Source organism: Equus asinus, chromosome 3 (assembly GCF_041296235.1).
Source record: "Equus asinus isolate D_3611 breed Donkey chromosome 3, EquAss-T2T_v2, whole genome shotgun sequence".
Classification (NCBI taxonomy): domain Eukaryota; kingdom Metazoa; phylum Chordata; class Mammalia; order Perissodactyla; family Equidae; genus Equus; species Equus asinus.
Window position 1 is genome coordinate 92,272,802 of NC_091792.1, and position 16,670 is coordinate 92,289,471.

At 41.0% G+C, this 16,670-nt stretch overlaps 1 long non-coding RNA gene across 2 annotated transcripts; it reads right to left on the reverse strand.

Moving 5' to 3' along the window:
- Nucleotides 1–1,811: 1,811 nt before the first annotated feature.
- On the reverse strand, nt 1,812–5,897 carry LOC123284372 (uncharacterized). 2 transcript variants are annotated; one of them, XR_011502473.1, is made up of 3 exons: nt 4,835–5,897; nt 3,349–3,508; nt 1,812–2,533 (listed from the first exon to the last, which is right to left on the reverse strand). It is a non-coding gene; the product is annotated as an uncharacterized lncRNA (long non-coding RNA). The 2 variants fall into 2 exon arrangements; XR_006525236.2 differs by having other exon boundaries at nt 3,349–3,469; nt 4,835–5,890.
- Nucleotides 5,898–16,670: the final 10,773 nt, after the last annotated feature.

Below are 16,670 nucleotides of genomic sequence, written 5' to 3' on the forward strand. Positions count from 1 at the left end.
GTTCGCCAAGACTGGCTTTGTGGCTGCCCAGAGATTCAAGAGAAGGTTTGAGTAGCCCACAGTTTCTTTTCCACAAAATGCCACAAAGTTGATGAGTTATCTTCTCTTCATGGGAACTTATTTCTGACTTAAAAAAAAATCAAAACACGGTCTTTCTTCTTGGCTAAAAAAGATATATATTAGACCTAATAAAAGGAGGAGGTAACAAGCCTTAAAACCAAGAGCTAAACATGTCTGTGATCTGAGTTAGCCAATGTTAAATATGGGTTTTTTTTCATAGTTGGGTACTGGGTTTTTTGGCTAGAGCTTAATTATTTTTAAGGCATCACGGCTCTTCCTGATATAGATTAGAGCAATGACGTGATATTGACCTAGAGATTAGGTCCGTAGCCTTATTTCAAAAGATGTTTGAAAGTTAAGAAGAATTTTAGAAAAATCACTCAAAGATATTTGAAAGAAGAATGTAAATGTACTAAAGAATGCAAATTCTAAATTAATTAAGAATCTGAGAGTTTTTTGTTCAAATAACTGTTAAGGGAATTTTGTAAATTTGTCTTCATCTGTATTGAATTCTTTCACAAAATCAAATAATTAAGGATATGTTACTTAGCATCTCTTGCTAGTTCTAAGAAAAAATTTATAGACTCCTAGAATATCAGTTCCCACCTACTTTATATTAAAGTTTATTTATTTTGGAAAAAAATAGTATAGATGATAGAAAACACTTGCATATCTTTTGTGCCCTCTTTTCATAAAGCAAATTCATTTTCACCTACTAACACATGGTGATATTGAAAGGCAAATAGTTATCCACTGAAGTTTAGCATCAGAGCATTGAACAGTGAGCATTGTAATGGATTATCAAAACTAATCAAATGAAAGGATTCCAAAGAAATTAGTCTACATTCTAATTTTTATATTATTCTCTTAACCTTCTTTCCTGCAGATATCTTCATTGTGTACCCTTATGATTAACTAAAACACATTTAACTGAGTTTCACATGTTAACAGCTAATCACATCCCAAGCTCTGAAGTGCAACTTCACAAGAGATACTCCTCAAACAGAAAACATCCGTGTGGTCCAGCCATACTTTTACCATCTTAAAACTATTGATTTGTTTTTCTTTATATACTTAGAGAAATTTATTTTTCATTAGAGTAGATGGAACAAAGAGCAAATCTTTCTTGACATCATGAAAATTCAATCTAACTTTTCTTTTTCCCTGGAATGTTTATTCTTCTTCCAACAACATAACAAATATGTGGTGATTCTTTTAATTCTGCTATATTACATTAAAAACTCACCTCCCATATTATGGCCAACAGGCACATGAAAAGATGTTCATCATCACTGATCATCAGGGAAATGCAAATCAAAACTACACTAAGATATCACCTTACACCTGTTAGAATGGCAAAAACAACCAAAACAAAAAGTAACAAATGTTGGAGAGGTTGTGGAGAAAAAGGATCCCTCATACACTGCTGGTGGGAATGCAAACTGGTACAGCCAGTATGGAAAACAGTATGGAGAGTTCTCAAAAAATTAAAAATAGAAATAACTTATGACCCAGCCATCCCACTACTGGGTATCTATCCAAAGAACTTGAAATCAGCAATTCCAAAAGTCCCATGCACCCCTATGTCCGTTGCAGCATTATTTACAATAGCCAAGATGTGGAAGCAACCTAAGTGCCCATCAACTGATGATTGGCTAAGATATGGTATATATATACAATGGAATACTACTCAGCCATAAAAAATGACAAAATTGTCCCATTCACAACAACACAGATGGACCTTGAGGGAATTATATTAAGTGAAATAAGCCAGATAGAGAAGGACAATCTCTGTATGACTCCACTCACATGAGGAATTTAAACATGTAGACAAAGAGAACAGTTTAGTGGCTACCAAGGGAAAGGGGGGATGGAGGGTGGACAAAATGAATGAAGGGGTGCACCTACAACACGACTGACAAACAATAATGTACAACTGAAATTTCACAAGATTGTAAACGATCATAAACTCAATAAAAATTAACTTAAAAATATATATCTATAATTTATACACACAAAAATCTCACCTCCCATATTAATGCTAAAGCCAATAAGCAGTTCTTGGTGGCTCTTGGAAACTGAAAACAAATGTATTATAAAATATAACTGGAGTAACATCTTATCTTGTGGATCTTGCTGGACAAGGAAACAGAATGATTTTAACATCACTAATTTTAGGGAATTTTACAGTTTCAGTTAGTTTTGCTTCATAGGATTCTGATTAAATTCAGTTTAGAAGGAAAATATCATATGCAATGGACCTTCATACCAGTTGAGCTTTGTTTCAGCCAGCTCAGGCTGCCATAACAAAATACCATAGACTGGGTGGCTTAACCAACAGGAATTTATTTCGCACAGCTCTGGAGACTGGATGTTTAGGATCCAGGTACCAGCAGGGTCAGTGTGTAGTGACGGCTCTCTCCTTGGGTTGCAGATGGCCACCTTCTCGCCATTTCTTCACACAGCCTTTGCTCTGTGCACGCAGGTTAAGAGAGAGAGAAAGGAAGTAAGCTCTCCAATGTCTCTTCCTCTAAGGGCATGAGTCCCATCATGACAGCCCCATCTTCATGACTCATCTAAACCTAGTTTCCTTCCAAAGGCCACATCTCTGAAAACCATCACACTGGGGATTAGGGCTTCAACATATCATTTTTTGAGGGGACATAATTCAGCCCATAGCAATATTTATGCAAATAACAAAAGCATCATAATGATATGTAAATGTAGTCTCTTTCTGGTCATATGATTAATTATGCAACATATTTTTCATTATAACATATGCAATTTAATCTGATTATAAAATCATCTAGTAGAGAAGAAAGGGGGCTTTCATGTCTGTGGCATGAAGATATTTTTTAAATATTGGTCTTCCTTTTCATATTTCTCCTCTTTTACTTCTGTTTGAGAAGCCAAGATCTTCTGAACCTGTATCCTTAAAGAAAGGAACACATAAGGTAGAAGCAAAGAAGAAATCTTCCCTGATTTGATTTTCAAAAGCCAAAACCCTAAGGAGAAACAAGAGTAATTCTGGTGTAAATATAAAGGCAAGTTTGAAGACTATTCTACAAGCTGCATGGAGGGAAGAGAACTGGAGTTGAACCAAGGAGAATGAAATTGTGGGCGGGAAACAGAAAGTTGAGCTTTGTTCCCCTCCATTTTATGGGTTAGAGACCCTAAGAGATGACAGGATCCTTGAGAGGCTTTGGAGAGACTGAGTGAGAAACTCTGTTTCCCACTTCCTGGGTTAGAGCCCTGGTGAGGTGAGAAGACTCCAGAAATTTGAGGTACCTGAGAGCAGAGGGCAAATGCCACCTGTTTTCCATAGTAGAATCCTGATGAGGTGACAAGAGGGAAGAGCTGCATGTTGAGTCTGGGTCCACTGAGCCAAAGAGAGACTTAGATTCCTGTGCTGCAGGTGATGACAGAAGCAGCAGAATAATTCTTGTCTCTCAAGTGGGATGAGGAAGAAACAAAGAGAGTTGCTATACCTGAAGGGATTGTATGCACAGCATGGGGGACATCTCATTGCCACCTGGTACACTGATGACTGAGGACTACAGAGCAGCAGTGTGTCAGTGGATAATTATGTAGACAGATGACCTTGAGGATCATATGCCTCCCCACAAGGGACCTGGCACCACTCAAGCCCCCCATTTAGACACAGCTCTGAAGAAATTTCTAGGTCTCTGACTGACTGTGGTTAAGTTTGGGCCACCCAGTGGATTGGGGGCTCAAAATAGAAATTGTAAAGGAAGAAAGTATGACACATTAGGCCATTTGGTCCATCTCTTTCCCAGGGACCAGCTCTGCATTCCAAGAGGTATTGTCAAGCCACAAAATCCTCACTCCCTTACATCTTTCCCTCAGGGCAACAGATGCTTGATTACATAATGCTCATGTTTACATAACTCTTCCCTGCACTGTGACTCCATATACTCAACAGACCACCAGACATTTTCACATGGATGCCTCAAAGGCACCTAACGCTCAATATATTTAAAATCATACTCATAATCTTCCCCTGAGCTCTCTTCAGTGTGTCCTGCCTCGATGAGTAGGACCCTCTCTGACCACAGTGCATGCCAACAATCTGCTCCTGGTCATTGACAGCCCCCTCTCTGTCACCACCTATGTTCAATCCATCGCTTCTCTCCATTTCTACTATGACCACTTGAGCCGAAGTTACCATCATATCTCCCTCTGGAGTGGTCTATCCACAGTCACTCAGTGCCCACTTCATCATTCTCTACACTGAAACCCCAAATTTTTTTTCTGCTTTATCTCCCCAAATCCTCCTGGTACATGGTTGTATATCTTAGTTGCAGGTCCTTCTAGTTGTGGCATGTGGGACGCCGCCTCAATGTGGCCTGACGAGCCATGCCATGTCCGCGCCCAGGATCCAAACCAGCGAAACCCTGGGCTGCCGCAGTGGAGCGCACGAACTTAACCACTCGGCCACAGGGCCGGTCCCCCAAATGATTTTCAAAATGAAACTCTGATCACGTCACTCTTTACAACTCACCCAACACCCCTCACAGGTTCCCCTGTGTCAAATGATTAACAAGGTGACAAAGGTCTATGTAAACTGGCTGCTGTGTTTTCACCCAACCTCATCTTAAGCCATGCTCTCTCCCTTCCTTCACCCCAGCCACACTGGCCTCCTTTCCCTTCGTTAAACCCACAAAGCCCCTACAGCCTCAGGGCCTTTGGGCCTACGCTCTTTCCATCTGGAATACTGTTCTTCACATCTTCACTGCCCAATTTCTACTCATACCTCTGCTCTCAGCTCCTTATCCCGGACTCTGCCAACCAGTTAAATCCTCCATTATTGGTCTGCAAGTACTAGGTACCTCTCGTTCACAGCAATGGTAACAAGTAAACTGTTTGTTTATTTTGTGATTATTCATTACCCTCTGCTTTCTCTGTTAGGTTGTCAGCTCAGTGAGTGGTGAGAACAAACCTGCACCCTGATTTTATCCTCAGTGACTCAGGCACATAGTAGACATTCAATAAATTATTGAATGACTTTAGAAGTCTTCTCAAGTGAGTTTTCACTACGAAAATAAGAGTTGGCATTCTTTGAGTGCTGACTCTAAGCCAGGCACTATTAGAAGCCTTTGTTACATGTTAGCCCATTTAACTCTCACAACGACCCTGTGAGGTAGGCAGGGCTATTATTATCCCTGGCTTTCAGATGGGGAAACAGGTACAAGCCTCATACAACAGGCAAAAGACTCAGAGAGAGCCAGCCTGCACTGACTTGGGAGTCTGTCCCACCGTGAGCGGGTGTGCTCACCTGGGAGGCGGCTGCTGACGCCTGTTTCATCATGAACTATAGATTTAATCTATACTGAATTATATTAATTATAAAACCACAGAAAGCTTACAAATATTAAATTCTCATTAAATTCTGCACATTCTCCATTCATTTATTTAATGAGTGTTTATTGAGCACTTTTCATATGCCAGAATTTGTACAAGAAATGAAGAAACAAAGGAGAATGAGAGAGTCCTTATGCTGAGATGCTCCTGGTCTGGTGAGATAAATGGAGACAGAAATAAATCATTCAGTACAGTTTGATGGGAGTGATTGTGATGATGTCTACCAAGGGCTGGGGGCAGAGGGAGAGGATCAAGAATCAGTGTTTGCTAGCAGGGGGTGGGGATGGTCAAGAATATAATTTGTGACCTCCCGGATTCCCTATAAGCAGAGTGGTGTGAGGTGGACCCTTGTTCAGGATTCCTTACATCCCTTACTCTCTATTTTCCCACAGCCCTACTGTGTTTGCTAGGGCTGCCAGATAAAACCACCCCAAAGTGAGGGGCTTAAAGAACAGAAATTTATTTTCTCACAGTTCTGGAGGCTTGAAGTCCAAGATCAAGGTGTCTGCAGGGTTGGTTCCTTCTGAGGAATGTGAAGGAAAAGCGGTTCCATTCCTTTCTCCTAGCTTCTCATGGTTTGCTGGCAATCTTAAACCCTTCGAAGAATCAAAAATATCATTCAGCTTTACTCTCTTCAAGTCTGTCTTGCTTCAGCGGTTACATTGTGTTAAGCTTCAATTTATACATTCTTTTATAGTCTTTCCATAAAAATTGCTCTTCAGTAATATAATATGAATAGAATTAAAAATATATATACACAGAATCCTGCTGTATATAGGCTTTCCCTCCAAGCAATATAGGCATTCCTGTTTAATTACAAACGCCTGGTTAGCGTACACCAAAAAAAAAAAAAAAGTATTTAAAAATAGGCAAAACCTGCTGTGCTCTGTATCCAATGCACTTCTCCCCTCTGCCCGAAACGACCAGACCACTGTTCTTAGGGAACAGTCTGCACCACGTTTCTTTCCCGCCACCTAGGTGCTTTGTTAGTTGATTACAACCCTGATTCTCACATTGACGCTCTTGCCTTTTTCAGATATAAATATGTTCTCTTCAAAGAATCTTTCTCTCCCTGCCCCTCATTTCTTCCTCTTTTCAATCTATTTATAAACCCCGACCAACCAAAACATGGCTGACCTACTCCAGCACATTTCTATTAAAATATCTTTAAAAAGCAAGAGGGGGCTCGGGCGTGTCCGTCCCGAGCCCTGCAGAGCACGGGGGCCTAAGGGAGCGGTGGGCTTTCGGCTGCACCGTCCACGGTGCACCGTCCACCCCATGGGGTCAGAACTCGCCTCCTGCCACCTCCGCTGGGGGCAGGGGAGGCGCATGCCTCAGGCCCTCACCCATGGAGCCTTGGCACTAACGACCCGAGCTGCCAGATCTCAGATCCGAGGTCCGGGGCAGTCAGCCTGTGCCACGGTCTCCAGTGGTCCACACCCCACCACTCAGTCCACACTCCATCACTATGCTTTTAGCAGCCCCACACCTTTGTGCTTCATTTTCCCTCTCGTGGGCATCAGGCCTCGCCCAGGGGAGAGGCCCAATTGCAAGGCACAGTTTATTGCACCTGCAGCTTTTTTAAATGTCAAGTTTATTAAGGTATAACTCACAGGAAAGTGCAGTTGGATGAATTTTGACAAATGCATACTGTCCTGGAGCCATCTCCACAATCTAGACATAATGTTTTCATCGCTCTGAGAAGTTTCATCACGCCCCTTTGCAGTCGGTCCTCTGCCCTGTCCCCAGGCATACAGTAGATAATGAACATTTGATGAGGAAATTTTCATTACTTACTGCACACAGTGAATTCTAACATCCAATAACTAGAACTCAATCCAAGCACCACAACAACAAAGAAACCAGTCATTTAATCCAGGAAACACACAATACATCGGAAAAAAGAACAGCAACAAAAAAGCAAGACAGAAATGCTCTAATGAAATGATACGTTTTGCAAGAGCATAAACTTCTAAAGATCTTGAAAAAATCTGGAACTTACATCAGAACACCCATAGAAAGGCCTCTCTACCTCTTCATCCTACTCTGATTATAACCATTTTTTTCAAGTAGCAATATTTACAATAAAATAAAAAATATTTATTGATTTGAGGAGTTAATTACTAATAGAGATGGTATTCAATTTTCAAGTGGGTTGTGGTTCACAAGTTCAATTGTCAATCAGTTGTTTCTATCTCTCAACAAGTATTTTTTTCATGAACATTCATGAACATTTTATAATGTTATAAAAAATTAGTATTCAAGTGTTGTTCAAAAAGAGTATTCTAACAGCTGTTACTTGCCTGAATTCTAGATTTTGGAACCTGGGGACCAAGCAAGGCAGAACAAGGTAGAGCTACAATGAATACTGAGGAGGGAAAATCATCAGGACTTGATATTGGCTGGAATGTAGAAGATGAAATTTAGGGAAGAACAAAATAATGGCTCCTATGATTCAGATGTGGATAACTAGGTAGATGGCAATGCCGCCAACTGAGAGAGAGAATGCACAGAATGAGGAGTGGCACTGCGTGACAGGCCTGCAAGCTGTGTTTGACACGTCAGTGGGACATCCAAGTGGAGAAGTCTAGTGGGAATTGGACATAGAAATCTGAAATTCGGGAAAGACATTATTTGCATATGGGTGGTCGTTGAAACCATGAGACTTGATGAGCTCTAAAGGAGTATAAAGTATGAAAAATGTAATTCACCAAAACTCTGAGGAAACTTCAGTATATCATGCGGTCAGATAACCCATACGGAGAGAGAGAAAAATCAGAGATACTTTTTGGAATGTCATTATATTATTTTCAAAAGAATAACAATTTGAAACACTCTAAGTAAATCTGATTTAAATGCCACATAAACCTGAATTTCAGGGAGGTCATGGGACAAAGGTGTCAAGTTTTCACAAATCTACGCTGGGCGCTGCGCTCTGCCAATCCGCCAGCCAATTGCACTGTAGTCACCTGAGAAGCTTTTTAAAGATAAACATGTCAAGCCCTTTGCCTGTGCGTTCTGATTTAGGAGGTCTTTCATGAGGCTTCAGGCTCAGTATTTTTAAAAGCTTCCCAAATCTAACATTCCACCGGCTTTGGAAATATCTTCTTCATAACACCTTCACCCTTCACCACCTCAAGTTGAACACTTTACATTTTTTTCTTAGAGAAGAAAATAAGGCTCAGAGTATTTTTGGAGCTTAGAGGTACATGGCTGAAGGCAGAAAGTACCTTCCAATTTCCTAGTAGTCACGAACTTTTGTGACTAAGAGAAACATATAATTGCCAAGCTCAGAAACACCTGGAAATAAAGGAGGTGGTTTTTATAAAAATAAGTACCTGTAGGTAGTATTTATTTTATTGAAAAAAAAATGGCTTAGAAGAAGAATCCAAGCTATAATAAAATTAATTATTGTTCTGCAAGCCGTCATAAAGGAGGGTTTCCAATGAAAGGGATTCATTGTCCCCATTCAGCTACGCACATGGGTGCCAGCTGTGCATCTGCTGCGCTGCCCTTTGACCTGCACCAGTGATAACCTGGATGGTGCCGAGTAGTTTTACCCATCCACAGAACAATGGCCTTCCTCAAGATGGCACTAGGTGGTCCACTGAGTACATATTTGTCATGTGATTTTTAAAACTACTATTTACGCTATCTCCTTCTGGAGTTTTACAATGAATAGTAGAATATTAAAGCCCCTGAGAATTCCTACAATCAAGAGCCCATTAATTTTGTTTAATCTGATGTTTCCAAAATTAATTTGACCATACGTTACTCCCTATATAAAACATAGTTTGGGAAATGATGCTCCAGACAATATCATGACAAATGTTAGAATTCCAGTGAGATCAAGAAAAAGAGTAAATCGGGGGCCGGCCCCATGGCCGAGTGGTTAGGTTCGTGCGCTCCGCTGCAGCCGGCCCAGTGTTTCGTAAATTCGAATCCTGGGCGGAGACATGGCACTGCTCATCAAACCATGCTGAGGCGGCATCCCACATGCCACAACTAGAAGGACCCACAACTAAGAATATATAACTATGTACCGGGGGGCTTTGGGGAGAAAAAGGAAAAAATAAAAAAAAAAATCTTAAAAAAAAAAGAAAAGAAAAGGAGTAAATCGGTGATCATCCGTTGAGCGTGTAATGAGCAAAGCCTTAGGGTAATTTAGAATAATAGCATTGGATTGTTAATCTTGATAATATACAGTTTCTTGGTTAAAATAGAGTATCTAAGCATATTAGTAATATACAAGACAATTCATGGGAAATATTTTAGAAATTTAAGATAATCTACTAACCCCAAATATTTTAGAAATATTCATCTCCTTAAAATTATGAGGCTAATTTAGAATATTGTTACCTATTCATCGAAGTAATTCCTAGGGCTTTTTCCTAGTAATGGTAATAGCATATGTACTCCTAAAAATATGAAAGTTAAACGTCATTCAATATCCAACTTACCTTTCTGGATGCATCTTCCGCTGTTTATGCCATGCTCTAGCTTGCTGCACTAGACTCTACAACACTCTCAAACGTGTAAAGAATTTTCAAAATCTCCACACATTTGCTCACACTGTCATCTTGGCCTGGAACGTTCCACCCAAATGCACCTTTCCCTTTGATCTCCTTCTCAAACCACTAATGGCCCTTATCACACGGTGTTAAGCTCCCCTACAAAATTGTGAATTCCAAGAGGACAAGAACTAAGTCGCGTTTACTTGAGTAACACGTAACATGTAGGGTTTTAATGAATTTTCTACCGGGTTAAATTTAGAGTATTCTATTATTCAGTCCTTTCCCTAATGAAAATACACCCTCCAGTGGGCGGAGTTAATGAGATCTGGCGTGGAAGGCATCAAACAAAAGTCTAATCCTCACAAAGGTTCTTTGCCTAAAGTTTGGGGCCATTTGGAGATTTATGATTTATAATAGTTTGTTGAGGCCTGGCCATAAAACATTGAGGAGGCTCAACATGCAAATCCTTTAGACACAATAGGGTTGATTAGGGATGCAAAACCTAGGCCCAGAAATAACACTTTTGATGCATTTGATAACAACATAAATAACAGCAGCAACAACAGAGTAGCAGTGCCAAGCACTCTTTTAAGGGCTCCATATGTATTTAGTCATATAATCCTCACAATGACCCTGTGAGGTAGTCACTATTATCCTTCCAACTTAAAGGAGGAGAAACTGAGGCACAGAAAAGTTAAGTAACTTCTCCAATGTTACACATCTTATGAGTGATAGAACTGAATTCACCTTCCAGGTTCACCTAGATAGGAAAAATAGAACCAGTAAACACCATAGGTATGGAGTTTCTGGAACTAAACTGTCTGTCTTCATAGCCCAATTCTAACAGCTTTGTGGTCTTGGGTAGGATATTACCTTCTTTCTGTCTGTGTTCTCATCTCCAAAACACCTTGTAGCAGTTTTAATTAGAGTGAATTCTTTGCTGAGCCAATCTGGCTGCCTCAGGTTCTCCCTGCTGGGATGACTTCCCATGTCCAGTCTTTTAGGGTCATTTCTGAGAATAGAGAAGGATTTTTCTGTGGGAGGGCCATACCACCTTAACGGTCCATGTCCTATTCGTTCCAGGAGGTTGCCTTTGGGTTGAGAAATCCCAATGTCCTATGTGCAAGGCACGAGGTGTTTTGCAATATAATTCCCTTAAAACTGTACTCAGCTGCTTGTTTATCTTATTTTCAGAATGCATATCAATGACAGAAAGATTTACCATCACACTCTGAATCTCCATTTGAAGCAAGGCCCCATACTCATGGCTTCTTCACAACATAAGTGAATACTCTGTCCTTTCTGCTAGCTTTGAGCTGTACAGAATCAGCCTCAGGATTCTGTGACAGGCTGGGGTGGTGGTGGCGTTGATCTTTCCTGGGGTGCTTTGTCCATCCCTGGACCTATTACTGCCCACAAGCTGGTCAAAGAGAAGCATGGAGTCTTCTGAATGGCAGTGGATTTGCAGCGGAGGGGTTTTTGAAGGAAGACACAGTGCTTTCTGACTCTTCTAGTTTCCCCCAAATATCGCCATTTCAAGTACCTTAAATCCCTCATTTTCTTCAACAATGCCATTATTTTTTTGCAAGTATCAGGGAATTTGGCAGTTGCAATCCAGCAGGACTTTCAGCATCTCCAGTTTCACAGCCTCTGCTGGCTAGCCTCAGATGGAAAAATGGCTTTTCACCCCAAGGCTATGCACTTAACCTGCCGTCCCTTATCTGCTTTCCAACTGCCCCACCTGAAGGGAGTTAATCTCTCTTTGTAGCCATTATTGAAGGCAACATTGCCTACAGCTTCTAAACACATAGGCATCCTGCTGGATGGCCACCAGGGCTCATTGCTCAAGCTTCAGTGGGCATGAAGTCTGAGTCCCAAGAGACAGCAGGATGGTTTAGCTCCTGCTTTGCCACAGCACAGGACCTGCAGTTTCCCATCCTATGGAAGGGGCAGCAGAATTCTCAATTCTTCTCACGTGAACTCATCAAGCTCCACATATTAGGGTCTGTCTTTTTCATCACTCCATTTCTTTTATGGCAACTTATTTTTTACTTGCAAGTAAGTGAACCAAATCTATCTAGCTTAAGCAGAAAATGAGAAATTTATTGGAAGGATATTAGAATAATTGATAAAACTCAGTCATAAATGCAACTGGGCTTTAGGAACAAACCAAGACCAGGAACTCAAAATTGTCAAATTCTCTCACTTCTCTTTTCTATCCATCTCGGCAGGCCAGATTCCTTTGTCTTTCTCTCTGCATCCCAGCTTTGTTCCCCAATCTAGATTAAAAAACAACAACAACAACAAAAATAGCCAGTGACAGCCTTGAGTTTTGTAAGTCTAGTCTAACCACCTCCTTTTACTCTTGCAGATGCTGATGAAGAGACAGATAGGCCCAGCTTGGGTCACATGACTCTCAATAAACCAATCGGCTGTGACCTAGGATCACAGTGCAGGAATGGGACAACAATTATGTGAATGGAGGGAGGCACGTAGGGGATGTTTCTTAGAGAAGAGATTCTTAGAGTAGACAAAGTAATATGTACCCAGTTGTTGAGCTGTAGTAGTGATGCTGTAGCCAATGTTGTCAGAACAGGTAGAAGAATCTCATATAGATTCACCCGCAGTGTAACCGCTCTGTTCAACAGCGGTGTAGCTTGCTACGATGTGCTTAGAATAGTGGTAGTGGGCAGATATGGTAATTCACAAATACCTGTTTAATGAATTGAAAAATAAATAAATAGAGGTCTCTATCAATTCGGTAGGAGAAATTAATTTTAAAGCACTCTAATTAGGTGTACAAAAAAACCCACTTAATTGGCACAGACAAGAAGGATCTTAAAATTTGCTCAGAATTTCATTCTCCTCAGAAACCGCAGATCTGAATTTGTATTCCATTTGGGAAACACGTAGAGGTATTTCTCCTCATATTCACAGAATACAGTGTGCTTGTTGCTTTCTTGTTCTATCTGGCTCAATCTAACACGTCTATGCAAAGGAGGATCATGCCAGGCAGTGACACGATTATTGTCTCTCTAATAAAGTTGGGGAATTTCTAGATGTTATTAGTTGTATTAATAACCTCCTTTGCATACTAATAGCCCTGGTATAAAGGGATGATTGTTATTTACTAACAAAAGAGGTTGACAGAAATTCTTGTACATACAAATTCAGGAATCTGCCACAGCGTCGCCCACAATCTCTACTTTTCCTTCTTCCAAACTGCTTTAAGAATAGGCCTGAAATATCTCACCTAATATAGTTGGACACTTGGTAAGGGAATTCATTCTCAGCATGAATAGTCACATGAGGAATTCTCTTGTGGCTATTCAAAGTGAAAATGCTGCACAATAAGACTAGAATTCAGCCAGAGTTCTGGTACCTAGTGCCCGATTTGGCTCTTTGGTTCTTACCTAATGGTGCAATGATACTCTATATGGGACTACCCACAATCAAAGAGAGATCTTTTAAAAGGAAAGGGGAGTGGATAAATTCTACATAATTGTGCCTTGATTTTTTAATCACTTACTTAAAAAAAAAAAAAGCAGATTTGACACAATCTCAAACTTGCAGACAAGTTAGAAGAATGGTGAAGGAAAGATTTTTATCCTGAGCCAGTTGAGAGTAAGTTACCAAAATGCCCCATCAACTCAGAATGCTTTAGTGTGTAATTCCTACTAAGAGGGATGCGCTCCTGTGGAAGCACAATATACCACCAATGTTAGGAAATTAAGACTGATATATCACTACATCTAACTCCCAGGCTTCATTCAAGGTTTCCCATTGTCCCAATAATGTCCTTTATAGGAAAAATACGTAGTCCAGAATCACATGTTGTAGGATACGTGTTGTCGTATTTCTTTAGACGCCTTCAATCTGAAACAGTTCTTCAGTCCGTCCTTCACTTTCATGACCTTGACACTTTTTAAAGGTCACAGAACAGGTTACAGTTTGTAGAATGTCCTTTAAGTGGAGTTCGTCTGATGTTCCTCCAGGATTACAGTCAGATCGTGCTTCTTTGGCAGCAAGATCATAGAAGTGAGGCTGTGTTCTCCTTGCCTCTATCGGGTGGCATATGGTTTTAATTTGTCTCCTGCCTGGTCATGGTAACTTACATCACTTGATTCAGGTGGTTTGACAGTCTTCCCCACTGTAAATGTAATCTTTTCCCCTTTGTAATTAGTAGATATTTTCTGAAAAGGTATGTTGAAATCCTGTAAATATAACATTTCTCAACAAAATTTCAAATTACTCATTCATTCATTTACATCAATATATCCATTTGCTTTTTCACCTTTTTGGGTAAGTAAGTTATTAGCATTCTGCTGCAACACCGTCTACTCATAACCCACAACTCCTCTGATTCCCATACAAGCCAAAGGCAATGTCGCTCTTTCCCTGGGAGCTCTTTTGGGCTGCAGAGGCACACCCACCCTTGCTCAGGGCAAGCCAGAAGAAATGGGAAGTTAATGTCCTGAAGGCAGTCCCCAACGAAAGATGAAATCTTGCAGATACATCCCTTAGCTTCTTTGTTCCTCGGGTTGGACAACTCAGTGTCCTACACTGTTTCCCCGAGCTCCTCAGAGGGACTGAGCCTACTCACCTGCATCAGTACCTTGCTCAGTAACACACCCTTTCTTATTGGCTCCCTTCCCTTTCCCATCTCAATTCCCCACCCTACCGGGAACCTCTGCTCCCTGAGATCACCTGCCAATAAACTACTTGCACTCAAACCCTTTTCACAAGATCTACTTCTAGGGTGCTCATCCTAAGACACATGTCATTTCTACACTAGGAAAACTTTAAAGGGATTTTTCCATGTTTGCAACAAATTCGTGATCTGACAATTTGGTTATTATTCAGTCATTCCTTCAAGACTTTGCTTTTCTCTATCTAAATGAAGGGGTACCTCCCTGTGATACCAATCTCCCAACCGAAGTATGGAGTCAAAACACATGCACAGGAGAAATAAAATGCTCCCTGGCTCCTTACAGTGGTAGGAAATCAGGCCAATCGGTGTTAGCAAAACATTGTTGAAACAAAGTGTGTGCATGCCCTCTGGTCAATCAGCTCCTTGAAGTCAAGAGTATTATACAAGTGCGTTCTTGTTTTTGTCTGTTTCCATGTCACGTTATGGTCTGGCCTTGAGTCTGACCAAAGCATCTGTTTCCCATCCTCCACCGTGTACTTCTACTGGGAATGACCATTTTTACTTCATAAAAGTAAATGCATACGACGCGTGGCATTTTTTTTTGAAGAGAGGGCTGAAAATAATAATAATGTACTTGTACTTGCTATTCTTAACCCCCCCTCAAAACCACTCAGTACAAACAACTTGTAGACCATCTCCGTCTGGGAAGAGCAGATTTAGAAAGATGAGAGACACTATGGACAGTGCTACCACATGTGAGAAAGGAAATCTCACAGCTCGGCCCGAGACATTGCGGCATGCTACAGGATGTTGACTCACTTTGCAACTATAGTTTTTCTGAGCATAGAAAAAAAGCAAAATAGTTTTGATGCAATGAGTTCAGCTCCAACAAATCTCTCCTGACCCGGCATTGCTACCGGACTAGATGCAGCCAATGTTAATATCTGTATTGGACACTCTGTGACATTAGTTTTCCAAAAGAGCAGACCAAAGAATTTCTCAAGTAGAGAAAGCTCTCTGTACACACAGTTGTCTCCTGTACAATCAACAGGGGTAGTTAGACAAACGAGAAGAGGCAAGAAATATTGGTGACATTTTTAAAATAAACACATGGTTCCTTCCTAAAAAAGAATATATTTGCAAATAGCACAACCTGCTAAATCTTGCCGGCCAATAGAGTAGATGCAAACATCCCATCCACCTCTCTGAGGGAACTTGCAGTTTTCACTCAGAAAATTTCCAAAGTTATAAATAAATGTTCCAAGCATGTCTGTAATTACTTGTTACTTCCAAAGTATTATCTGGGTGGAACTTCACTTTACCTAAAGTATATTTTACAACTGACCAGTAGTAAGGAATTTAGTCCAAGAAAGGCACATTTTCACTTTAGGTAGGACAGGTTATGTAAACACGGCACCCCGATCTGCAATGTGGGGCGCATTCCCCCCACGCCGAGTTCTACCTCTCCATCAGAGCGAGCAGAGGCTGACACGCAGGATCGCAGGTCAAATAAGCGAGCAGGATGCCATTCACTTCTCCACCAAAGCTGCAGTTGAAGGGTCCTCCACCCCAACAAGAGGGCCTTCGACAAAGAAACTTGTTTGAGAGCACTGATACCCCAATCTTTTCTGTCTTTCAGCCCCTCTTTCTTGGCCTTGGGAAGATAAACATAGCTCAGCGAGGGAATCCTGGGTGGAAATAGAAGAAGCCTTGTTTATTTGTTTGCTTTCATGGTCTTTGAATAGCTCAGATGTTTCTATAGTCATTCGTGCCTGAGGTCCAGAGCGTGTGAACGGTTGGTTTTCCTGGACCTTCTGGTCCTGTACAAATGGCTAGTTCTGATGATTTAGCTTTGTGAAAACATGATATCTTTTTTTTTTAAAGTTTTTTTTTTCCCCCTTTTTCTCTCTAAAGCCCCCGGTACATAGTTGTATATTCTTCGTTGTGGGTCCTTCTAGTTGTGGCATGTGGGACGCCGCCTCAGCATGGTTTGATGAGCAGCGCCATGTCCGCGCCCAGGATTCGAACCAATGAAACAGTGGGCCGCTTGCAGCGGAGCGCGT